This window comes from Cherax quadricarinatus, unplaced genomic scaffold (genome assembly GCF_038502225.1).
Source record: "Cherax quadricarinatus isolate ZL_2023a unplaced genomic scaffold, ASM3850222v1 Contig4113, whole genome shotgun sequence".
NCBI lineage: Eukaryota > Metazoa > Arthropoda > Malacostraca > Decapoda > Parastacidae > Cherax > Cherax quadricarinatus.
The window spans coordinates 7768-35347 of record NW_027199139.1 but is presented as its reverse complement, the minus strand read 5'-3'; the positions used below and the strand labels follow the sequence as shown (position 1 = coordinate 35347).

At 39.1% G+C, this 27580-nt stretch overlaps 1 long non-coding RNA gene across 1 annotated transcript; it reads left to right on the top strand.

Annotated features, from left to right (window-relative positions):
* Positions 1-3020: 3020 nt before the first annotated feature.
* Positions 3021-17864, top strand: LOC128705679 (uncharacterized). Its single transcript, XR_011391569.1, has 3 exons — positions 3021-3205; positions 16018-16160; positions 17742-17864. It is a non-coding gene; the product is annotated as an uncharacterized lncRNA (long non-coding RNA).
* The last annotated feature ends 9716 nt before the right edge of the window (positions 17865-27580 follow it).

Genomic DNA, 27580 nt, shown 5'->3' with positions numbered 1-27580 from the left:
GGTTTACAGGGTATTACCTGAATTATTACCTGCAATAAATAACAAAAAGGCACAATACCGTGACTGGAACGATACACAAATAACCCGCACATAAAAGACAGAAGCTTACGACGACGTTTCGGTCCGACTTTGTCAATGGTCCAAGTCGGACCGAAACGTCGTCGTAAGCTTCTGTCTTTTATGTGCGGGTTATTTGTGTATTACCTGCAAGTAATTTGGGCGAGGTAAGTGGGACTTTAAGTTACAGTAGGTCTCTGAACTGCATCTCCTTTGAATGTCCACTTCCTCTGCACTTTCACAAAAAGCTAGACCTGACATTACATTAATAATTATAATAAAACCAGCTACTCTGGTAATTAAGGTTTGTGGACTGTACATGTATATATCATTAAGCTTGCTGGAAACAACAAATATAATTCTTCTTTCATTCAACACACCGGCCGTATCCCACCGAGGCGGGGTGGCCCAAAAGGAAAAACGAAAGTTTCTCCTTTTACATTTAGTATTATATACAGGAGAAGAGGTTACTAGCCCCTTGCTCCCGGCATTTTAGTCGCCTCCTACAACACGCATGGCTTACGGAGGAAGAATTCTGTTTCACTTCCCCATGGAAGTAAGAGAAAATAAACAAGAACAAGAACTAGTAAGGAAATAGAAGAAAACCCAGAGGGGTGTGTATATATATGCTTGTACATGTATGTGTAGTGTGACCTAAGTGTAAGTAGAACTATCAAGATGTACCTGAAACCTTGCATGTTTGAGACAGACAAAAGACACCAGCAATCCTACCATCATGTAAAACAATTACAGGCTTTCGTTTTACACTCACTTGGCAGGACGGTAGTACCTCCCTGGGTGGTTGCTGTCTACCAACCTACTACCTAGAAACAAATATAATTATTATACATAAATTATTAGTGTTATTAAAAATCTTTGTATTACCACTTACCATTTAATTGCTGTAGATATATCACACCACAACTGCCTAACATCTAGATCCTATACTGGCCATCTAGGTCTAAATGCAAAGACTATGGTACACTTACCTGTGATTGATGTCTGCATTACTTATTTCGCCATCCACTCGTAATTCTTGAGGTCCCGCAAATTTTGTCCATTCTTCAGCAGGGGACATTAACACGGGTTCCTATTACAAATTCAAGCTGAAACAACTCGGTTTGGCCTCGGAAAATGCCGAATTCCTGGTGCAAAATTCCGACCAGTGCTCTCCCATGAAATTCAACATGGCGTCCCTACTGGCCGTTTCACCCCCCCCCCCCCTTTTCACTTAAAATTTCTCGAAGGGTCAAAAAGAGCATCATATTTTATTACACAATTATTGTATTATTCATTCATATGTTCTACATTTAGGAAATTATGTAAAAAAAATTCCACACTTTGGGTACATAACTTAAAATTTATTTACAATGGTTTTTAGGACACGCAAAATGTGCATTATGTGCACATAATGCATTGTGTAGACCTAACCTGGGATAGCACAGTTAAGGCTAATTCTGAGTTATTTTTTATCAGAAACAGTTTCCAGTTACTTCACGGAAACCAATTTGATTAATAAAATTGGCACATTAAGACTCAAATATAAAAGCAAAACTTCCCTTAAGGAAAACACATCAACACTACAAGTTTGAAGCCGACCAGAAAATGTATTATCTAGCTATTGCACAAGATTTAACAAACTTTGCACTTGCACAGCCTAAATCCGTCCAAGAAAAAGTTTTACTCGTTGCACATGATGCATCAGCCATTAAATATTGATGCCGTCTAGAATTTTTATTTTAATCAGAGGAGAGCGCTCTACCTGTAGGGCTCTTATAGTATCTGTAGAATAGGAGGCATTCAGTCCAAGGAAGGGAAGGATAAGTCCAATTCCTTGAATCAAGAGCCCCTTAAAAGCATCAAGGCACTCTACCACCTTGAGGAAGCATACTTCAGTCAATGCAAAATATAACTAGACCATTTGGAGACTAAAAGTGGCAAAAATGGCCCCTACACCATTAACAATGCCCACCTTCTCAGTAGGATGAACGAGTATTGAAGTTTTGACACCAATCAGAAGAGGCTTTTTAAGGTTGTTTTATGGAAAGCAGTTTCAGAATTGGTCTATATAAAACTGAACGGAAAGCATCTACACTTTTCAGTTGATCAAACCTTCACTTTTGGTTCACCAGGTTAAAAAAAAAAAAGTTGAAGCCAGTTGACTAAGTTTTTGAAGTTATGTTAATAGAAGACAAAAACACTGTACCTAAAAGCATGACCGGCTCTTGCATTAAGTCGTACGGTATTTGAGGGTACGCAAAAGTCTTGATAATTTAAAATGCTATAAAAATGAATTTTCCTATTTTCTTTGTTTTATTTTCGCAGTTTAAAGTTCTCTATAATCATTTTAAGGAAAAAATATTTGCTTTTTTTTATTTAATAAAACTGGTAATTCAAATTTACAGAGCTCAAAGTGAAAGCTTAAGTTAGCAGAGTTATTTCCATACTCCTGGAATGAGTTCCAAGAATGTTTCCTTATTAACTGTAGACCATCATTGAGAATTAGAATCGTTTCAGACAAGCCTTCTCATATGAGCAACAGAAAAACAAAGTTCTAAAGCTTTGTTTTTCTGTTGCTCATATGAGAAGGATTCGTCTGAAACGATTCCAATTCTCAATGATGGTCTACAGTTACTAAGGAAAAATTCTTGGAAAAACTTCCTGTCACCACATAGAATTCCATCTTTCGGGATACCTAATGACGATTAGATCGATTAATTTCTGTAACACGCAGCATTATATATTCTTGGGGAATAGCTTTCTTAGGTGAAATGACTATAACTTCTTAAATTCACTTCGAGAATATTTTCTTGTGGTTCTCTGTCCCTCAGTCACATCTTATGGCCCCTATCATTTTAAGTACGCTTTTTCTCCATTCTTACTGTGCATAATTTACCTTCACTGTTTCCTGACTCTAATACTTTTTCTTTTTGTGTGGGCTTGTTCTGTCCGCCTCAGGTTGCCTGGACGACCTGCGAGTGTCTGGCATTCAGCTGCCATTACCGCCGCTGCTAAACACTTCGTCATCGGCACAAGCGACTATGTTTACCAACGTGGCAGCGGGATGTACGGCTCCATCTGCCTGTACCAATGTTACCTGCGAGGAACCCTTCACTTGTCTCGATGTCTGGTGGAGGCATGAATGTGGGTCAGTACTTGCTCCTATATATCTTCACGTTTTTACTCTTATTACTCTCAGTATATTCATGGTGAAGCACTAAGCCCGTAGGGGTCAGAACTAGGGCAGGGGGGTGAATAATAATTAATCCATGCATGGGAAATTATGGGGATGAGGTTAACAGGCAAATTCCTGAAATATTTCACCCACATAATTTGAGGGGGACACAACTAAGCAACAATTTATTGTACTCGCCAATGTTAGTTGTACCTTAGAGCCAGGTGGGATTTTAGAGACACTAGGCTGCACCATGCCTCTCCTGAACCCATACATACACTTTCCCACCCACAAAGTCGGGCGTATCAAATATTACAACATAAAAATTAATACCAGTAATGTTGGTAAATTACAAGATATTGAGTGGACTGTATGATGGTTTGTGACTTGAAAGTAGAGGTTGGGGGGGGGGGAGTCTGTTGAGTATACATCATTTTACTAAAAATATATGCATATTATATAAATAGAAAGAAAAGAAAATTGAACCTGAGCACTTACCATTTAATTACTGGATCATGATTATTATTTGTGGAACACACCCTAACGCTACTCCTAACAGCTAGAATTTACGATGGCCAACGCGAAACTACTGTACTTTATGGGTAAATGTCACTTAGCTAAGGTATGCTGCTGGGAAGAATCGGAGTCCTCTATTTTTCCATTCTTGTTACCGAATTGCAAGGGTTTTCCACCCTATCGCAATTCTTCAGTGGGGAACATGTCAGCAATTTCTAAATTACAGATTAAGGCCATTGTACACCAAGAATGTCAATGAAGAACGTTCTCCATCCCCTCCCCCCTTCCTTGAAAAGGTTTTAGTTTACAGAGATAACTAAATAAGTGCTTGCTAATTGTTCTTAATTCAGTTTTATACAATTGCGTCTCTGACGGAGGAAACACGTTCTTCCTTAATAAAATTGTGTACTAGGATCAGATTAAGTAAGTTTATTCAGGTATACACAAATACATTTACATAGATTATCATACATAGCAGGATGCAGTTACATATTCAAATTCAAATTCAAAGTTTATTCTCTATAAGGATTACAATGCTGATTATCATACATAGCAGCATATGTGTAGAGAACCTAGGATAACCCAAAAAAGTCAGACAAAGCGACTTATTTCCGTTGGAGTCCTTTTAATACCTTATTATACTAGAAAGAAGATATCTTATTATTATACTGTCAAGGAGGTATACTAGGAATAAGGTAAAATGAGTTATTTACATTTACATGAGTGTTAGGTAAAAAAAAAAATATCTCCCTTTCTGGCATGTTTTGGCTCTTCTTGACTGGCTTTGACATGTGCAGGCAATTTGTTCCATTCCTTAATTGTTGTACAATAAAAGGTGTTTGAAGCCTGGCCACTGACTGTGGGTACTACAAAGTTGTGCTTTCCCCCTAGTACCATAATTGCTTTGGTTCCCAGCCTTGACAAAATTGGCAGCAAGATATTCTGGACACTGTGAGCAATTTTATAAACTTGATTTGACTTCAGTTGTTTTGCTCTGTCTTCAACATTCAGCATATCCAGTTGTTGTAATTCATCCTGGCCTACATGTTCTCTTGGACCCAGGTCCAGGATGAATCTTACCATTTTGTACTGGGTGATTTGCAGTCTATCTTTGAGTTTTTTTGTCAAGGCAGAGTACCATGAACAGCAAGCGTAGTCCATATGATATTGTATAAGGGCTAGACATAGGGTCCTGCGAGCCTCAGTAGGTAGACACTGCTTATCTCTAGAGGAACTTCAGTCTGGCATTCGCTTTCTTTACTATACCGTTCTCTATCAGTTCTGACATGCATAGGTCAAAGGGAATTCCCAAATATTTTACTGAGGAAACTGAAATGATGGGTTTCCCATTACACTGAACATTAAAATTATTTACCCTTCTCGGTTTGTTTCGTACCAAAGAGTATGGCTTCCGTTCTCCCGAGGTGTAACGATAGTTTGTTGTCTACTAACCATTTGCTGCAGGACTCCAATTCTAGTGTTATTACATTAGCTATAGTATCTTGTGGGTCTTTACCTGACACCAACAGAACAGTGTCATCCTCATACAATAGGAGTTTGCAGTTGACACTGATGTGCATATCATTAACATAACAAAGAAATAATAAGGGACCCAGAGTACTACCTTGGGGAACTCCACATGCTATCGGCAGGGGTTCTGATTCCGTTTTATTGATTTTGACAATTTGTTTCCTGTTGCTAAGATAGGACTTGAGCCAGTGTATGGAACCTACGCCGATAGCTTGAAGTTTCTTACATAATATATTGTGGTTGACAGTATCGAAGGCCTTTTGCAAGTCTAAGGTTACCATTCCTATGGGGTTCTCTATCGACATATCAGTTCTCATGTAATCCATCAGATTAATTAGGGAGGTGTTGGTTTAGTAAGATCTCTTAAAGCCTGATTGGTAACTGAAGAATGTTGTCGTCATTAAGTTACTTGACAGTACACTGCCCTCTCTAGAATTTTGGATATTACACGTAGTATACCAACAGACCTATAGTTGCGGACATCAGACCTACTATTTTTCTTGAAGATAGGAGTAATTCTGGCTTCCTTGAACCCCTCTGGTACGGTATTAGTGGTGATGGACAAATTTATTATGTGAGCAATGGGGATTGGCAATTCAGAGGCAGCACCATCTTTTAGGCACTTAGACGGGATGTTATCTGGGCCGGTGCTCTTAGTTGGGTTTAACCTGCTTAGTTCTTTTTGCATGAAGTCATGAGATACACTTACTAGTTGACAACTGTTTGGGGTTACCCCTTTATTGGTATAGTATGTTTTAAACTTATCAGAGTCTGTGTTAAAGGTATTTGATGCAGCTGGTAGTTTACTTACTAGTGTTGATGCCACAGTTGTTGTATGAATTAAAACAATTTAACACTTTAGTTGTTTCGTGGCATACCTCGTTATCGAGATTTAGTACTATGTTAGATAAACCATACCACGGGTAGGGATAGAACCCGCGATCAGAGTCTCAAAACTCCAGACCGTCATGTTAGCTTTCTAGAGTTATTCTTGTACTCTTCGATTTTTGAGCAATAGTACCTTACCTTTGCTCCTCTTACAAGCCTCTGCACTGTTTCTCTCACCCTTAGGATATTCCAGTGCTAAATGAATTCCAGTCTTTTTGCCTTAAATCATTTTAGTAACTGGTCTCTGAATTTCATACTATCTAACATCTTGGTAGTCATCCAGGGTTCGGTTCTCCGTTTAATCCTAATTTTTTAACTGGTGCAGTATAATCTAGGATGGCAGTGAACATTGTTTTGAATTTTTCCCAGGTATCATTTGCGTCCGTGCAACTTGTTATTACTGTCCTGTCACAATTGTGTAGCCTATTTACCAGTGTTTCTTTACTGTAGTTTCCAGTTGACCTCATTTTTATTGTCCTGGTGCAGTAAATGATGAAATGATCACTAAGGCCTGTGGTAATGACGCCTGACTGACTAATGTTCTCAGAGCAGTTACAAAGTATGTGGTCAATTAGGGTGGCTGAGAACGGCGTAATCCGGGTTGGTGTATTAATTAGTTGAGTGTAACTATTTAAACCTAGAATTTGCTTATACCTTTTACATAGCCCGTTATTTTGCAGTTGAAAACGGATATTGAAGTCTCCCAGTATTACTGTCTCTCAATTATCAAGTCCGGACAAAACTCTCGAAAAGTCCTCTAAGAACTGATCATGGGTGGGAGGGCGGTAACTAGTTCTTACTAAACACTAAACACTTACTAAGATGGGTTTGGTCTTGGGAAGCAACACTTCAAGCCATAGAATCTCCAGTTTCATTTAAATCAGGTCTTGGGTTGTAGGCTGTCATTTCTTATGTAGGCACATACCCCACCACCATTTCTATTCCTATCTAAGCGTTTTATATTGCAACCTTCTATTTTGACCACGTCATCAGTCACCGTATCATCCAACCAGGATTCAGAGATGGGTATAACTGCCGCCCTAGTTCTGTAAGCTAGAATCCTAATCTGCCAATTCTGGAAAAAGTGATCTTGCGTTAACATGAAAAAAGTGAAGGTCTGTTTTCATATAACAGTCATAATTATCAGTATATTGCAAGGGGTCATTTGTATTAAAATTAGGTAAATCAGTGTAATCACTGCTGAAAGGTAACGTGCCAGAGTGTATTTGTTACAAACAAAATTAAATTTGGTATTACCATAATCGAACATACATCCATTATGCACCCACCCCTTATACAATTTACATAAGATGGGTAGATGGATCTATAATTTCCTCACAAACAGAACACAGAGTAGTAGTCAACAGAGTAAAGTCTGAGGCGGCTAAGGTGAAAAGCTCTGTTCCACAAGGCACAGTACTCGCTCCCATGTTGTTCCTCATCCACATATCTGACATAGACAAGGATGTCAGCCACAGCACCGTGTCTTCCTTTGCAGATGACACCCGAATCTGCATGACAGTGTCTTCCATTGCAGACACTGCAAGGCTCCAGGCGGACATAACCAAATCTTTCAGTGGGCTGCAGAAAACAATATGAAGTTCAACGATGAGAAATTTCAATTACTCCGATATGGTAACATGAGGAAATTAAAACTTCATCAGAGTACAAAACAAATTCCTTCCACAAAATAGAGCGGAAAACCAGCGTCAAAGACCTGGGAGTGATCATGTCGGAGGATCTCACCTTCAAGGACCATAACATTGTATCAATCGCATCTGTTAGAAAAATGACAGGATGGATAATGAGAACCTTCAAAACTAGGGATGCCAAGCCCATGATGACACTCTTCAGGTCACTTGTTCTATCTAGGCTGGAATATTGCTGCACACTAACAGCACCTTTTAAGGCAGGTGAAATTGCTGACCTAGAAAATGTACAGAGAACCTTCACGGCGCGCATAACGGAGATAAAACACCTCAATTACTGGGAGCGCTTGAAGTTCCTGAACCTGTACTCCCTGGAACGCAGGCGGAAAAGATACATGATTATATACACCTGGAAAATCCTAGAGGGACTAGTACCTAACTTGCCCACGAAAATCACTCACAATGAAAGCAAAAGACTCGGCAGACGATGCAACATCCCCCCAATGAAAAGCAGGGGTGTCACTAGCACATTAAGAGACAATACAATAAGTGTCAGGGGCCCGAGACTGTTCAACCGCCTCCCAGCATACATAAGGGGGATTACCAATAGACCCCTGGCTGTCTTCAAGCAGGCACTGGACAAGCACTTAAAGTCGGTACCTGACCAGCCGGGCTGTGGCTCGTACGTCGGATAGCGTGCAGCCGGCAGTAACAGCCTGGTTGATCAGGCTCTGATCCACCATGAGGCCTGGTCACAGACCGGGCCGCGGGGGCGTTGACCCCCGGAACTCTCTCCAGGTAAACTGTTCTTCTTTCCTACCTTAGTACAGTGTATATATATGTCTGGTTATGTCTGAGATAATAAGAATGGTTTTGTTGCCTCACATTGACCTATGTTTGCATTACATATAGAGTTAAGATTATCATTCCTAGCTACTAGACCGTCATTATCACCGTCAATTATCTGCCTGTTTTGCACCTGTACCATGGTTTGAGGTCCTGGATTAGTTTGGATATCGCCACTTAGTAGCGCCACTAAAAGAGCTGTGCGCCACTGTTTTTGTTTGGGTATGCATTGTTGCCATACCTTGCGGCGATTATAATTGTCTTAATTTATTGGTCCTAATTAGAAGAATAAGGCGAAAAACAGCTATTGCAAAAACTTGATTTGCTGTGTGGAGAGAAGTTTAGACGACATTGCGGGCGGTACTTGATCATTCTCAAGTTACAACAATGGTCCAGGATGACCGGAACGTTGTCTGCTTCCTCCAAATTGCGGGTTAATAGTGAATTAATCTAAACAGCTTGAAACCTGAGTCTGAAAGTGTCGAAACCTTTGTGGTTATACAGTGCTAACATTTTGATGATGAGAAAATATCCTCGCTATTTGTACTATGTAGTACAAAACCTGTCGTCCATACCTTACCTTTACCTTTGATATACCTTGGAAGGATTTCGAGAGTATATCTACTCTCTGGGCCCGGCCATGGGCCAGGCTCGTCTGGTGCTCGCCTGGTCAACCAGGCTGTTGCTGCTGGAGGCCCACTGCCCCACTTATCCATCACAGTCTGGTTGATCTGGCACCTGGTAAAGATACTTGTTTAGTTTCCTCTTGAAGGCTTCAGCACTTGTTCCAGCAGTGTTTCTGATATCTTCTGGTAAGATGTTGAAAAGTCTGGGACCCTGGATGTTGATACAGTGTTCCCTTATTGTCCCCACCGCACCCCTACTCCTCACTGGGTTTATATTACACTTCCTCCAATATCTCTCACTCCAGTATGTTGTTTATTTATTTAATGTCTTTGCAAACAGTTTATGGGCCAACTTAACATTATTGGCTTACAGTCTACTTAATACTAAGAAGTATATCACAGTTGTACAGTAGGAAAGTAATTATTTCATAGTTGTACAGTAGAATATTAATTATAAATGAATCAAAATTTGTATAATACAAAGATATACATATTTATATTCTAAAATGCTTTTGTGAAAAACAATGATTCAATTATATTCCTGTCAACAATGGATAAAAGGTTCAATGTGATTGTTTCAGTTATGATGTGGGAGTACATAGGTGAGTAAATGTATACAGAGTATTTGGCATTTAGTCTAGGGTGATTAAGTTGCTTTTGAGAAGTCTTAAATTGATTTTCAGACTGGGTTACTTTAATATCTTCTGGGGCCCTTTATGTGCATAGTTTTTACACAGTGTGATATGGACACAAGGTATATAAAAAAGAGATCTGTGTCTTGTGTTGTGGTCATGTGATCTGTTTAGGTTGGTGAGGAAAAGTTTGAGTGGAGGGTTTATATTTGCGTGTATTGTTCTGTGTGTGTAGTAGGCACATGAATAAGTATGGATGTTCTTATGGTAAGTAGATTCAGACTTTTGAAAATTGGTGGAGTATGCTGGCAGGAGTGGGAATTTGTTATCATTTTTATTGCTGCCTTTTGCTGGGTTATTAGGAGTTTTGTGTGATTGGATGTTGTTGATCCCTATGCACAAATTCTGTATGTAAGATAAGGGTATATGAGTGTATGGTACAGTGCCAGGAGAGCTGATTGTGGAACGTAGTACCTTATCTTTGATTGTATGCCTACAGTCTTGGAGATTTTCTTGGTGATTTGTTGTGTGTGTGTCCGGAACTTAAGGCTACTGTCATGGTGGATACCTAGGAATTTTCCCTCTGTGAGTCTTGCGACTGATGATCCATTTAGCGTTATGTTAATTGGATCATTTGCAGCTTTGTTTCCAAACTGAATGAAATAGGTTTTATCAGTGTTCAGGGTAAGTCTGTTAGTCATCATCCAGGCAGATATTTTCTGTAATTCAGCACTGACTGTGTTTGCTAGTATGACTCCGTTTGGGTGGGAAAATACATATGTAGTGTCATCTGCAAATAATATTGGTTTGAGTAGCTGTGATGCATTTGGTAGATCATTGATGTAGATGAGAAAGAGGAGTGGTCTAAGGATGCTTCCTTGTGGGACTCCTACTGTGATTGGTTGGGTGGAGGAGTTTGCATCATTTGCATACACATACTGAGTTCTGTTACTAAGGTATGACTTTAGGTAGTTGAGGGAGTGGCCTCTGATACCATAGTGCATTAATTTGGAGTACAGTAGTTCATGGTCGACTGTATCGAAAGCTTTACGTAAATCAATGAAAATGCCCAACGGGACTTCTTTCTTTTCAAGTGCAGTATATATTAGTTTCAGCATGTGTATGATAGCGTCATTTGTGCTTTTATTATTCCTGAATCCAAACTGACAAGGGCTTAATATGTTGTGTGAAACGAGGTAGGAATAGATCCGTCTATGAATTAATTTTTCAAAGATTTTAGAGAGCAGTGGTAAGTTAGATATTGGTCTATAGTTATTCAAGTCAGCTTGGTCACCTCCTTTATGGATCGGAGTGACCCTCGCTATTTTGAGGATTGTTGGGAAGGTAGATGATTCAATGGATTTGTTAAAGAGCGTTGCAATAATTGGTGACAATACTTGAGAAGCTTTTTTGTACATAAAAGCAGGCAAGTTGTTTGTCTCCTGCCTTGTTTTTAAGGGTGTTTATGATGAGCATAACTTCAGTGGGGTTGGTTGGAGCTAGGAATAGCGTATTTGGGTAGGTTCCTCTGAGGTAGTCTGATGGACGGGCGTTTGTGCTTGATATTTTGTTTGCTAGATTTTTTTCCTATGGTGGAGAAGAAAACATTAAGTCTGTTTGCTGTTTCGGTTGGAGTGAGTAGGGGTTCATCTGATTTTGTTAGTTTGATTGCTTTGTTTTTGGATAACTTTTTAGTTCCAAGAATTTCAGATAGTTTTCTAGGTTTTTTTCATATCACCTTTCATGTTATGTAATCTATTCTCATAATACAATTTTTTTGACCTTCTTATCAGGCTGGTAAGTGCTGACGAGTAATTTTTTGACTGTTCTCTAGTTATTTGGCCCCCTCTGTAATTAGTATTTTACTACATGTAAACGACACAATAACCAAATTTTGTTCAGCATTGCAATCCTTATAGAAAATAAACTTTGAATTTGAATTTGAAACTCAGGTATTGTGTAAAACAAAAGCATTCACATTGCTGACGAGTAACTTTAGTCACTTAGCCATATTACCAACTTCTCATAATTTGTAATATTTGACCCATTAGCCATGCTAGGTGTTCTAGTACCTCCTCTGTAATTTATTTTACTACATGTAAACCACACAATGTTCTGTAAACTCAGCTTTTAATGTGTTAAACTGGATTTGATGATGCTTGGTGTTAGCCAGGGATTATTCAGTCTCTTTGCTGTGATCTGTTTAGTTTTTCTGGGGCAATGTCTGTTATAGAGGCATTGGGCTTTTTTTAGAAAATTATTTATACATTCATTCATATCTGTATATGTTTCAAGCTCATTTTGCCAATCGATGTTATTCATAGCTGCTATAAAGTTGTTAACTGCTGTCTCGTTATGTAGTCTGAAGGTTACTTTAGTAATGTCTTGTGGTAGTTTGCCCAGATTAGTTATGAGAAAGGTTGGGTAGTGGTCTGTAGTGTTGTCTGTGATTATGCCTGATTTTAAAGGGGATATGGTGTTTGTCCAGATGTGGTCTATTAAGGAGATGCTTGTCTCGGAGATTCTTGTAGGTTTAGATATTGCTGGTAGCAACAGGCAGTTACTCATTGTGTTTGTGAATTCGGTTACTTGTGGGTCCTGGTCGTGTAGTATGTTTATGTTGAAATCACCTGTTAGTAGTAGGTGGTCTTTATTCATGTGTGCATCAGTAATCATGTTTCCTAGTTTTTCACTAAAGTGATAAATGTTTGACTGTGGTACTCTGTAGATGTTTATAACTGTGAGGGGTTTTTGCAGGTCTTTTGATTTAAATTTGGCTATGATATATTCTCCATGTTCATCCCTTGTGCAAGATTTATTGATACATTCGAGTTGATTTGAATAGTATATAGCTGTTCCTCCCCCTTGCTGGTCTGTTCTACAGTTGTGTATGGCCATGTAGCCAGGAATGGTATAGACATCTGTAATATCAGTCTTAAGCCAGGTTTCTGTGAGTGTGATGATTGTTATATTGGAATGAAGGGAACTGAGTAATGCTGTGAGGTCATCATAATGTTTGCTCAAGGATCTAACATTGTAGTTAAAGATGGTTATGTTATTGTTTGCACTGAGTAATGTCTTTGCTTGGTCTGCTGTGTAGTAATTACAGTTACTGGTTGATTCATGTAATTCATATTATAAAAAGTTTACATCAGGATCTATGACTGTAATCATAGGATGAGAGTAATTTTACAAGCTAGATTTTCTGAGTAAAATTATATAAGATTTATATTGAATCTACAACTAGACTTATGACTAAGACACTGTGACTAATCTAAAACTTGTAAAAATTTGAAAGAAAAGGGGATTATTACAGAATTGATAATTCAGTTATACACTTAAGTATCTAATAGCACCTTAGTTATTTTAACAAGTGAGTTTATGAACTACAGTAGATATTTACAGCTAAAATAAAGGAGCTAATGGATATAATAGTAAAAGAATGTATTAAAAGCAAAATCAGTAGCACCTGAGGTAGTCTATAGCACCTGGAGTATTTTAATGGCAAAACAGTGAACTTATTACACTTTAGCACCTCAGAATAGCACTTTGATTATTTTAACAATTGTGAATATATGAATTAAGGTAGTTATATAAAGCTAAAATAAAGGAGAAAATATATAAGGGACTAAATTAAGTAATGATGAACAAAGTTCAATGGACAGATAGTCACTATGATATAATATTGATTTGGGAGTAAGATCTGAATGTAACGTATAATAAGTTGAGCAATTAATTGCACTATAGAAAGTAGAGAAATATGAGGTAGCTGGTACTAGCTGGTACTAGCTAGCACTAGCTGGTACTAGTTAGCAAAAGATAATTTTGGGACTCACACAATAATGTAATTGGAATATACACTAATTACTCACATAATATAAAGGGAATTAAAAAGTAGTGGTAAGCTGAATTAAATGGACAGGTAGCAACATGAATAACATTAATTTGGAGTAAGATTTGACTTGCAACACAAAATCATTGGCAATTAAAAGCAATTAAAAAGTAAAAAGTATTTGAGGCAGCTGGTATTAGCTAGTAAAAGAAAAAATAATAATGCACAATAATATAATAGTAAACAATAATAATGCACAATAATATAATAGTAAACAATAATAATGCACAATAATATAATAGTAAACAATAATAATGCACAATAATATAATAGTAAACAATAATAATGCACAATAATATAATAGTAAATAATAATAATGCACAATAATATCATAGTAAATAATAATAATGCACAATAATATCATAGTAAATAATAATAAAGCACAATAATATAATAGTAAATAATAATAAAGCACAATAATGTAATAGTAAATAATAATAATGCACAATAATGTAATAGTAAATAATAATAATGCACAATAATGTAATAGTAAATAATAATAAAGCACAATAATATAATAGTAACTTACACTATATGCACCACACTTATATATGTGTTAAGGACACTTATCTAATCTGTTACAAAAATGTCAGCTTTTCTAAGGAAGGTAGAGAAATCATGTTCATTTGAGATGATGTATTGTTGTCCTGTTGAAGTTTTTCTAATTAGTATTTTCCCATCTCGAGTGAAACACTGATGTATTTTGTTTTCCTGTTTAAGTTTTCTCAACCTGAACAGAAGGTTTTAACGTTTTCTCGTTAGACACTCGTTGATGAACACTCCATTTTTCTTGTTAGACACTCGTTGATGAACACTCCATTTTTCTTGTTAGACACTCGTTGGTGAACACTCCATTTTTCTTGTTAGACACTCGTTGGTGAACACTCCATTTTTCTCGTTAGACACTCGTTGGCGAACACTCCATTTTTCATTGTAATTGCTGATTTAATTAAGTCCTTTCTTTTATCATATGAATGAAGTCTGATCATGACACTGTGTTTACTACCTTGTTTACTATCTTGTTTACTACCTTGTTTTCCTAACGAAAGTGTTTCTTTGATTCATTGTTTTGCACGATAACTTGTACGTGGTCCTGTATTATCCTGATAGCAGTTTCTTTGCACTGTTCTTGGGTTAAGTCACTAGGAATGTGAGGGCTCTTTATTATAACTGCATCAGACAACTTATCTTGTTCAGTTTTGTTGTCTTGGAAATCAAGGTATTCATTCAGTCGAGTTAACAAAGATAATTTTTCTTTATCAAGGTTACAGATACATGTAGGAATTTTAGGACATCCTAGGTCGCAAAAAATGTCCCCCTTCGATACCTACAACTCTCATATCTCCACAAGTTACTCTGCACCTATATTAATTTCAAATGAAATATACATCACCAGGAATTATGGTAAAACATTAATATAAATATGTGGACTTTATGTTAAATTTAGTTAATGAATATATACAGTGAAGGAGAATTTATAATAATAACACCAATTTATCTGGAGATTACTTGGTGTGTCATACACAAACCCCTGCCTAAAATATGAAGAAAAATACTGGCCAGAAATTCCAACATAAATAGACATTACTCAACTGGGGTAATTTTATCCTTTTCCCATCTAATTACAGAGTCCTGTCCAGTTGCCTGTTTATCACATTCTGCAGCACTGCAAATCCAACAAATTCTGCTCCTATTTGAAAGATTTTAAACACAATTTATTTTCACCTTTCTAGAGTGACGAAACTGTCGCTGGTTTCTTTTTTTTATTTACAAAATAAATTTTTATTAACTATAATATATTTCATCAATTTATATACAAAATACACTGTATTTTCGGAAAATGTACATTATTTTCCACAACCTCAATGTAATCTTAATTTTCAAACAAATTATTAGACAAAGCACCAACTCAACTTTAAAAAAAAAATCACCTGAACCATAAAGATTAAAAGATCATATCTGGATAATGTTATCTCGTATTCCCATTATGACGTGTTCCTTTAGAAACAGTGTCAACTTGATTTTCAACGAGAGAATACCGAGACAAGCTTGATTTAAATTACTTTGCTTCTGGAAAAAAAAGGACAATAATCCAGAATTAATTTTCATTTTCATAAATATTCACTATTGATCAACGTTCAATATTTTATTGAGATAAAACTTGGGCATCACAAAACACAAACTTTGTGTTCTTATTTGTGTGCAGGTGTCCAGTTGGTTCCACCTTGACACGGGAAGGAGGCGCCTGTCATGACACTGACGAGTGTGTGTGGTCACCTTGTCTGAATGGTGGCTCGTGCATCAACAGGGATCCAGGCTACTACTGCAGCTGTCCTGACTCTCACCTAGGTACGTAGACCCTTACATGGATGTGCATATTCTTTCGCTTTCACTCTCTGCTCACTTGCACTCGCTTTCTCTCTCTCTCTCTCTCTCTCTCTCTCTCTCTCTCTCTCTCTCTCTCTCTCTCTCTCTCTCTCTCTCTCTGGATACGTTACAAGCCAAGATGGATGCATCAAGGCAGGACTCAGTATTTATCATGTCAGATACTCAAAGGCAATGTAAAGAGCTATCAAGACTGGACCTGGAGAAGAGTTTGTAAAACCAGCGAGCTATTAGAAAGACTCTGACAGAATGGAAACACTTGAGTCTAGACCTGGACCTCGCTTGAAGCACGTCTGACAGATATACTCTAGGTGAGGCGGGTTACTGAAGCCTCTGGCCACCAGTAACCACATAAGTGCTTAGCTTCACATTGCTTATAGAAGTAAACCTGATTATGAGCATTGCAGGTAGGGAAACTAAAAAAAATCATAATTCAGAAGTGGAAATACTGAATGAATGAGAGAAAACCTGGTTGTATTACAATAGGAAAGAAAATGAAATAAAGAAGTACCTGAACCGGGAAATGCCAGGAAGTGAAGTAGGAATTTATACTCGAAAGAAGCAGCATCGGTGGTAGAAGAAGGGGAATTCTTTGTTTGCCCCAAACATATAATGAAGCAAGCACAGGAGTGCCAAAGCATTAAGAACCACAGACAGTATAGGACAGAGAAAGGAGCAGAAGAGCCAGGAACAAGTATGTGATAGTGAGAAGAGAAACCGAACCGAAATTTTACACCGTCACATGAGAAGGAAGAAGACGATGGAAGACCAGATAATAAACCTGTATAAGGAAGGAGGAGAGCCAATGAAGAGTGACGAGAAAGTTTGTGAGGATCTGAAATTCATAATAGTCCTCAATTTGCAGAGGAGACATTAGATGACATTTGGGTCCATCTTGGACCATAATCTAATCTCATCTGAGAAAGAAACAGTAGTAAAGGAAGAAGATAGGACAATTGATTAATGAGGTGTACCCTGTGGAGCCAAGGACAGTGTCGAAATCAAGTAGATTAAGTGTCTGCATGTCTAAATTGCTCACACCGAGGATTAACATGCAAGACAGTGCAGTCAACATTATCATCAAAAACATATGCGAGATGTTAAATAGGATGACATGAATGAAAACAGTTTTATTACTGTTTTCAATGTTTTTCATTGAAAATTCTTTGGTACCCTTCACTTCAAAATTACTCTGCAGTTACTCCAAATTACCAGGAAATGCTGTATGACTGAAGCCTGTACGTGTGCTAGTGTGAGAGTATGCTGTGGCTTGACCTCTAGACTCTCAAAGGGTCTCACAAAATCGTAATAACACAATTGGAACCAAAAAATAAAATGGAATGGGAGGGGCGTGAACTCATGGCAAGTGAATCCTAAAACTTCAGGCCAGTGCATATCCATGAGTTTAATCCCCACCTGTTCTTTTGTTTCAAAAAGCTCCTGTAAACACTAGTTTCTCTTCACAGCATGGTGATGATTTTACATGCAAAAAAATTCACTTGGTAAACCTTAACAAGATTAATATTACGATATTCTCTTTTACAGGTGATCACTGTGAGGCGAAAGCTGGCAAGCTTCCGTCTCTCCGATGGTCTGTGGCAGTATTGCTGGCATTACTAGTGTGGAGCTTCGTCTTTCTCGGTCAGTTATCTTATTTCCTACTTTCACCATAATTGTCAGTTTCCTTCTTCCACAGTCATTGTGTCATCAGCCCCTTTTCTTACTGCTATTCTGACTTGTTTTAAATCCTAATCTGTTTTGCATTCCTTTCTCCAATTGTCTGTTCTCCACTTGTCGGCTGTGAACAATTTGTTCCCATGTTTTACGTACTATTTTGATCACACTTATAACATAATACGTACAGATAAATAAGCAACTATGAACAGGGTAGAGATCAGTCTGTAAAAGTATTTACAGAAAAAGGAACTCCAAAGAAATTAAAGAGCATAAAAAATGAAACATTGTAAACCATAAACAAACTCTTTTGATTAACAAGTCACACAGAAATGTGAAGGAAAGAGAGGCAGAATATATACGATAGTGGGGTGAGGATGGGACTGGTAGAACGGGAGGATGGAGTAGTAGTAGTAGGTCCTGCTTCCCCCCCAACAAAACTTATTCCAAGACATTAAATAGTGCAGGAACTGTACTTGTCACCTACAGAACTAAAGTCAGGCTAACTTAATTCCCTCAGGAAGAAAAGCACTCATTTCCTCTCCAATCAAAATCTGCTGAATGTTCAGTTCTTCCTGGGATGACTCCAATCCCTCCTGCCTTCTACCTTACTTGCACACCTTCTTGGCCATCCTAGTCTGCGCCATCCCTCTAAATGTTCAGACCACCTCGGCCAACCCATCGTCTGTCCTCTGAATTATAACTTTTTGAAAACCAACAGCGTCTAATTTCTACACTCGAATTCTTGGCAAAATATTCACGGCACACATTGCTCACAAACACGGTGGCCCGTGGCCTGGTGGCTAAAGCTCTCGCTTCACAAGGCGAGGGGTCCGGCTTCGATTCCTGGCGAGGGTAGAAACATTGGGCATCACTACACCGGTTGTCTGTTCATCAGTAAAATGGGTACCTGGGTGCTAGTCGACTGGTATGGGTCGCATCCTGGGACAAAACTGACCTAATTGCCCGAAATGCTCTGCATAACAAGCAGTTTTCCATAACCCGCACATAGAAACTTGTGATGACGTTTCGGTCCAACTCTGACCACTATTTAAATTTTTATTTAAGACTTTTTTTACTATCTTTTAACTTAATGCTTTTTGTATTATTACTTGTTTAGTATCTGTGCAATCTGTAGAATAGTTCTTCTGCTACCTACACTTTGTACTGCTTGTATAAGCTCTCGTATCACCTCCAGTGCAACATTATACTATTTATACTATTTATCTTTATACTATTTATACATTGTTAAACTTGCATTAGTCATGTGATTGCAAACATCGATCCTGACATTAAACTTTTATTAAATGACACGCATGATCCTAACAACAATTGCCTTTATTACACTGCTAGTCAGGCTAAGATACTACTCAGTGCCAACAATAACATAACAGTATTCAGTTATAATGTCAGATCACTTAGCCTGCACTATGATGACCTCCAGGCACTACTGAATTCTCTAAATGTCAGTATGTCTATCATTACTCTCACTGAAACATGGCTAAAACATGATGTTACAAACATCTATTCCATACCTGGCTACACAGCCATAAACAATTGTAGGCCAGATCAATTAGGAGGTGGAACAGCTATATGCTACTCTGATGAACTAGTGTATAAATTCTACTTGGACAAGGGACGAGCATGGTGTTAGTTTAATATCTCTATTATGCACCCCATACCCATCCTGTGCGCGGTAATCAAAAGATTACAGAGGTACATAATGGGTCCAGGGACTGGGCCTCAAAGTTTTGATAGCTGAGCAAGTTACAAAGGTAATGAACTCATAATTTACAAAGGTAATGAAATCACAGTTTACAAAGGTAATGAACTCCAGGTAGGTCTGGTCACGATCATGACAAGTTACAAAGGTATCTACAGATTATAGAGGTACGTAATGGGTCCAGGGACTGGGCCCCCAAAGTTTTGATAGCTGAACTAGGTATAAAGGTAATGAACTCACAAGTTACAAAAGTAATGAATCCTGTAAGTATCGTTACTTACGTTTATACATGTCTACGATCATGAACAAATTAGAGTAGTAAGCAATTCACACTTCCACACCCGGTCACAACTGTAATGAGTTATTGGTGCAAATATTGATTGTTGAGTACACATGTGGTAATGCTTTATTTACAGCTAGCAAAGTCAGGGTATTTCTCCAGAATGGTCTGTAATATACCACTGTGGATAAAATACTTTGCCATTTCTTGAACACTTCTGAGTGAGTTGTCTCTAAATTCATTAATTTTATCGCACTCCAGTACATAATGACGCAGGGTGTGACAATAGTCCATCTGGCAAAGTTTACATTTCGTTTGGTCTACATCTGGTGGTGGTGATTTAACCTGCCAAAGATACTTGTAACCCAGCCGGAGCCGGGCGGTAGTGACATCCAAGAGTCTGCTTATTTTGTTGGATGCACCATAGACATGTGGCTCCTCCTGCATGATAGAATGATGATAGATGGACTCACTGGTGTCAATCTCCCTGAGCCTTAAGTCCATAAAATTCAGCTGAAGTTCTTTTCGTATTATTGTTCTCAAACTACTACCTGACAAGCCAAGATTGTAATCTACTCCCTCTTTGAAAGCATACAGCTTAGCCAATTTATCAGTTCTATCATGCATCTGAAGACCAATGTGAGATGGAATCCACAGCATGTGCACTCTGACTCCACTGTCCACAATCCTACCATACCTGTGTCTGGCTTCTGACACAAGCATGCCACAATTTATGCTTAATGAGTTGAGAGCATTTATGGATGACAGAGAATCAGTTACAATTAAACTGTCAATCTTTGATACATAGATGCATTTCAGTGCAAGGAGTATGGCAAACAGTTCTGTCTGAAGGGTAGAGGCCCAATTATTGATGCGTGCTCCAATTTCTTTAAGAGAGCCATCACTCTGTACGACAACAGCAGCACTACCAGCTGCACCAGTGGATTGGTGAACAGAACCATCAACGTAAATAATTTGCGAGAGTGTGTGCTGTGTGACTAAGTTATCAATACAGCTTAAGGCCTCATGTTTGGCTTCAAGGCGAAGTTTTGGTTGTGATTTAAGAAGTAGTTTGGGGGGAAATGGAGGAATGGTAGTTTGGAATGGGGTAATATTCCATGGAGCGGAGAAGTGCCGCTGTTGCCTTACTTGACATAGATCATGTATCTGATTCATGCGGAGGTCGGTTCCAGTCTTTTCGATCCATCTGGAGGAGTGTTCACCAGTGCTGAGGAAAGTTTGGAGGGCTTCTGTGCAGGGGTTTGAATGAGCTTGCCTGAGCATATTAACCCCAATTAGGATATTTCTTTCAGTAACACGATCTCTGATGCTTGGAATATCAAGTTCTTTTTGCATATTTAAAATTTTGGCAGTACGAGGGCATCCTAGGATGATCCTCATTGCTTCGTTCTGCAGTTTTTCCAGCCCTCCAAGCTTCCAGTCAGACACAAGAGCAAGTAGTGGCGCAGCATAATCAACCAATGATCTAATATAAGCAAGATACATCATTTTCACAATTTTAACATTAGCACCATACCTGGGGTGAAGCCCTGCCACAACTCTAAGTGCTCTTAGTCGTTCTTTGTATTGGCGACAAAGTCTTGTTACAACAGGTCCAAGTAGTGGAACCTCAAAGCCTAGATACCTGTATCTGCTTACATATTCTAGAAGAGACCCATCATGCAATTGGATCTGACGAACTGTGCCTCTCTGTCGAGGAGGACGCCTATTGAGTATCTTTGTTTTATCAGTAGAGATTATCAACCCCAGGTCCTGACACGAGGCTAGTACATGATTAAGAATGTTTTGGGTGTTGGAGAATCCGGTGGTGTGAATCATTATATCATCAGCAAAACTAATCACATAATTATGGGGCTGACTAGGCATAGCATTAAGTAATGCATTAATTAGAATATTGAACAGTGTGGGACTGAGCACACCTCCCTGTGGGGTTCCTAATTCAAAGTCTTTAGTTACACTTCTATGTCCCTGGAACAACACAGACGATTTTCTGTTGGACAGGTAGCCTTTAATCCAGCGGAGAAGCCATCCTCCAACATCCATTCTGGCAAGTTCACTAATTATTACATGTCGGTTGGCTACATCGAAAGCGGATTTAAGGTCAAGGAAGGTAGTGTAGGAACTGTCAGTGTGCAGGGTGAGAAAGGTGGCTATGCAATGATGCACGCTCCTTCCATGCATGAAACCATGTAACCGGGGAGACAAAAATTGTTTGATTCTGTACATGAGACGATTAAGAATCATTCTCTCAAATGTTTTACACAAGCAGCTAGTAAGAGATATTGGGCGAAATGCATTTTGTTGATTGGGCTTAGGAATTGGAATGATGAGGCTGTTGGTCCAAGATTGAGGGAGCTCCCCAGTTACATAGCTCATGTTATATAATTCAAGTAATGGATTACCTGGTACTCGACACAGCAATCTGAGTATGTTGTAAGTAATACCATCCTCACCAGGCGACGTGGAGTTGCCCTTAGTTAGCGCTGCATCAAGTTCATAATTAGTGAAAGGAATGTTGCAATCATCTGCCTTACTGAGCATAAAGCAAACAAGTCTCTCCCTTGCATCATATTTATCATTTAATTTTGCCTGTGTGGTACTGGGAAGATTGTCATAGCTAGATGTAGCAGCCCAAGCACTGACTAACTCATTCGCCCTATGCAAGGGATGAGGGTGCGCGATCTGCCCAGTTCGTTTACCCTTAATTCTATTTATGTCCCTCCATGCCCGGCTAAGTGGGGCCTCTTCTGTGTACGGGTTATTTGTGTATTGTGTATACTATCCCATCTTTCTCATAACCAACTTGTGTAAAGTGCCCCAGGATATGCCTAAGATCACATTCCAACTCCATGATGAATCATCTGTTAATAACTTTATTTCAACATTTAGTGACATTGACTGGCAAAACGAGCTAGCAGACAACTTAGGTATTGATGAATGTGTTAATATTTTTTCACAAAAAACCAAAACCTCTATAACATGCATTGCCCAATAAAAACTAAGCAGATCATAGCAAAGAGACTAAACAGACCCTGGGTTACAAACAGATTCCTCAAATCTATTGATAAAAAACATCTATACGAAAAACAGTACAGAACTGGTCTAATAAAGGATCTCGCAAAACGTTACTCGTCAGTACTAACCAATCTAATAAGGAGGTCCAAAAAACTGTATTATGAAAACAGATTTCATGACATTAAAGGTGATATTAAAAAGACCTGGAAAACCTTATCTGAAATTCTAGAATAAAAAAAAACTGTCACAACAGAATTATTACCTTAACTAAACCAGACGAACCTCTCCTTCAGCCAACTGATACTGCCAACAAACTTATGTCTTTTTCTCTACCGTAGGAACAAAACTAGCAAGTAAAATACCAGTCACAAACATTCAACCAAAAGACTACCTCACTCGAATCGAATCGAGGACGACGAGATCTGTCGTAAGATGGGAAGGAAGAAGGATATGGAAGGATGGAAATAACTAGAAAAGGATGGGGAGGAGGGGAAGAGGAGGAATCAAGGCAAGTGGCCCAACCACTTTGGGACATGTGGTACAAAAGTACTGGAGACGTAGATAGAGAGGCTTGACTGATGTCATTGCTTGGCTCACTAGGAGAGGATGGCGAAGGCAGCGGTAGGAGCTGGGAGTGTCAGAAGGCAGCAAGCAGGATGAGTTGGTTATGATGGTCTTAAACCATTTATCAGTGCGGTAAATTGTTTTCGGGAGAGTTGTATCACACTTATGGGAGAGCTGTAATAGTATTCGTTGGTTTGGAGTTGGTGGAGTATCTGGTTGTAGGTAGAGAATGGTCTTTCTTCGCTTTGGTACGATACAGTGTTGTCTTGGAGATGTTGGATGAGTTCTAGGCGAGTCATGCTTGCAGGGTACAGCCTTGTGGTGTAGAATATGAGTCCTTTGTGTTTAACCCATGGTGTTCCAGGTAATCGACGTGAGCTAAGTAGAGAAGGCGGTGGTGGAGTAGAGGAAGGTGGTGTTGCTTCGTTTTCAACTTCAGTAGACGAATTAGATGTTTCTGGTGGTAAGGCTTCTGATTGGTTGGATTCAGTGAGAGGTGGTGGCGGTGGAGGCTTCTCATTGGTCGTTGTTGGATTGACGTCACTAGTTGGTGGTGTTGATGGAACTTCTGCAGAAGAGTTGGCGATTAAGTTTTTGGTGAGTTTGAGAATTTCTTCAGAAGGTGGAGATGCTGGAAATGTAAATGAAGGCATATTATTTAATGCAAATAACTCGTTGATGGTAGAGTTAAATGATCCAGGTACAGCCATGTTTTGCATATGAGCGTATAGTAGACAGTAGTGAATCTTCGTTACGTCACATGTTGGAGGAGTGATGGTAGTGGTGGTGGTGGAGGCGGGCTGAGTAGATGCTTGAAGTAATTTTGTAGTGTCTGCTTGTATTTTTGCAATTGCTGCATACGTTGGAGTGTTGCTAGTAGGTTTTTTCTTTGCTGCATCTTGTGTTTTCTTCATAATATCCTTTCTTGTAGGACATTTTGCTGCCAGTGTATGGTGATCATTACTCTTGCAGTTTAAGCACGCTGGTTGTGTTGGAGCAGCAGCAGTGCAGGAACTGAAGGCGTGTCCCTCACTACCACATGTAGTGCAGAACTTCTTGTCTTTTACTGGACATGCTTTGGTGGTGTGATGGTATGAATAACAGTTCCAGCAATGTTGGATGTAGTGATATCTCTGCTTCAATGTAGGTAGGGCTGATGTAGTAGTAGTAGACAGCAAGACCTTCGTTCAGTGCAGTGGCAGCCATGTTCACGTCGGTGAAGGTGACCTTGATCATGGACGTTGCATTTGGGATTTTTGTAATGCTGTCAACAGTAGCCCAAGTATTTTGCGTCTCGATGGATGACTTGAGTTCAGCAGGTGTTTGAGACATCAGAATCTTGTCCAGTTTTTTTAGGAATACTGATTTCCTTTCCCTGAGGGCAGGAGATGACGTAACAGTAAACCCTTGAGTAGTAAGAGTAGTGATGGCTTCTGTAGTGAGTAGCTTCTCTGCTTCAGCATCATCGTGACACACAACAATGAATGCTTCTTTCAGTGACAATATGGTGTTGAATTTTACTTCCAGTGCTCCCTGAACAACAGTTGCAAGAGCAATCTTCGTTGAATCATCAACGGTACCATTTCTTGGTTTGATCTTTACACGATTTGCGTAGCTCATCGTGTAAGTCAAGGCGATGACAATGCTGGTAAAGGTTCCCCTCCCCAACAGGGATCGTAGGGAGACAGAGTAAGTAAGGAGAGCTGCTATGACCTGCCTGGGCGAGAGTCAAGAGCAGAATCATTTGTAATTTGTCACTACCTCACTGGCAACTACCCAAATACGTATTCTATTTTTAGCCCCAACAAACCCTACTGAAATCTCGCTTATCATCAAAACACTAAAGAACAAGACAGGAGACCTAAATAACTTATTACCACTCGTGTATAAAAAAAGATTTTCACGTGTTGTCACCAATTATTACAACTCTTTTTAACAAATCCATTGAATCTTGCACCTTCCCATCCATACTCAAGACAGCAAGAGTTACCCCGATCCTCAAAGGAGGTGATCTAACTGAATTGATGAGCAATTACAAGCCTATATCAAACCTGCCCCTATTTAAAATCTTTGAAAAATTAATTCACAAACACGTCTACTCCCACTTCGTATCCCACAAAAAAAAAAGTACAGTGGACCCCCGGTTAACGAACTTTTTTCATTCCAGTAGTACAGTGGACCCCCGGTTAACAATTTTAATCCGTGCAAGAGGGCTCATCGTTATGCGAAATAATCGTTATGCGAATGAATTTTCCCCATAAGAAATAATGGAAATAAAATTAATCCGTGCAAGACGCCCAAAAGTATGAAAAAAAATTTTTTTTACCACATGAAATGTTAATTTTAATACACACAAACTGAAAAAGGCATGCACAATTAAATGACACTTACTTTTATTGAAGATCTGGTGATGATTGATGGGATGGGAGGAGGGGAGAGAGTGTGTTAGTGTTTAGAAGGGGAATCCCCTTCCATTAGGACTTGAGGTAGTAAGTCCTTTTCTGGGGTTACTTCCCTTCTTCTTTTAATGCCACTAGGGCCAGCTTCAGAGTCACTGGACTTCTTTCGCACAAGATATCTGTCCATAGTGGCCTGTACCTCTCGTTCCTTTATGACTTGCCTAAAGTGTTTCACAACATTGTCAGTGTAATAATCACCAGCACGGCTTGCAATAGCTGTGTGAGGGTGATTTTCATCCATGAAGGTTTGCACTTCAAGCCACTTAGCACAGATTTCCTTTATCTTTGTAGTAGGCAACTTCTTCAATTTCTCTCTCCCCTCCTCTGAACCAGTTTCCTCAGGTCTGGCCTCTTGCTCTTGAAGTTGATCTATCAGCTCATCAGTGGTTAGTTCTTCATTGTCCTCCTCCACCAACTCTTCCACATCCTCCCCACTAACCTCCAACCCCAAGGACTTTCCCAATGCCACAATGGATTCCTCAACTGGCACAGGATTCTCAGGGTTAGCCTCAAACCCTTCAAAATCCCTTTTGTCTACACATTCTGGCCACAGTTTCTTCCAAGCAGAGTTCAAGGTCCTCTTTGTCACTTCCTCCCAAGCCTTACCTATAAGGTTTACACAATTGAGGATATTAAAGTGATCTCTCCAAAACTCTCTTAGAGTCAGTTGAGTTTCTGAGGTCATTACAAAGCACCTTTCAAACAGAGCTTTTGTGTACAGTTTCTTGAAGTTGGAAATAACCTGCTGGTCCATGGGCTGCAGGAGAGGAGTGGTATTAGGAGGCAAAAACTTCACCTTAATGAAGCTCATGTCCCCATAAAGTCGCTCTGCCACGTCTGTAGGATGACCAGGGGCATTGTCTAACACCAGGAGGCACTTAAGTTCTAATTTCTTTTCAGTTAGGTAATTTTTCACATTGGGGGCAAATGCATGGTGTAACCAGTTATAGAAAAATTCCCTAGTGACCCATGCCTTACTGTTTGCCCTCCACAGCACACACAAATTATCCTTGAGGACATTCTTTTGCCTGAACGCTCTGGGAGTTTCAGAGTGATACACTAATAAAGGCTTCACTTTGCAATCACCAGTAGCATTGGCACACATCAACAAAGTAAGCCTGTCTTTCATAGGCTTATGTCCTGGGAGTGCCTTTTCCTCCTGAGTAATGTAGGTCCTGCTTGGCATTTTCTTCCAGAACAGGCCTGTTTCATCACAATTAAACACTTGTTCAGGTTTCAGTCCTTCAGTTTCTATGTACTCCTTGAATTCCTGCACATATTTTTCAGCCGCTTTGTGGTCCGAACTGGCAGCCTCACCATGCCTTATCACACTATGGATGCCACTACGCTTCTTAAATCTCTCAAACCAACCTTTGCTGGCCTTAAATTCACTCACATCATCACTAGTTGCAGGCATTTTTTTAATTAAATCCTCATGCAACTTCCTAGCCTTTTCACATATGATCGCTTGAGAGACGCTATCTCCTGCTATCTGTTTTTCATTTATCCACACCAATAAGAGTCTCTCAACATCTTCCATCAATTGCGATCTTTGTTTCGAAAACACAGTTGAACCTTTGGCAAGAACAGCTTCCTTGATTGTCTTTCTGGTGCCCACAATAGTAGCGATGGTTGATTGGGGTTTCTT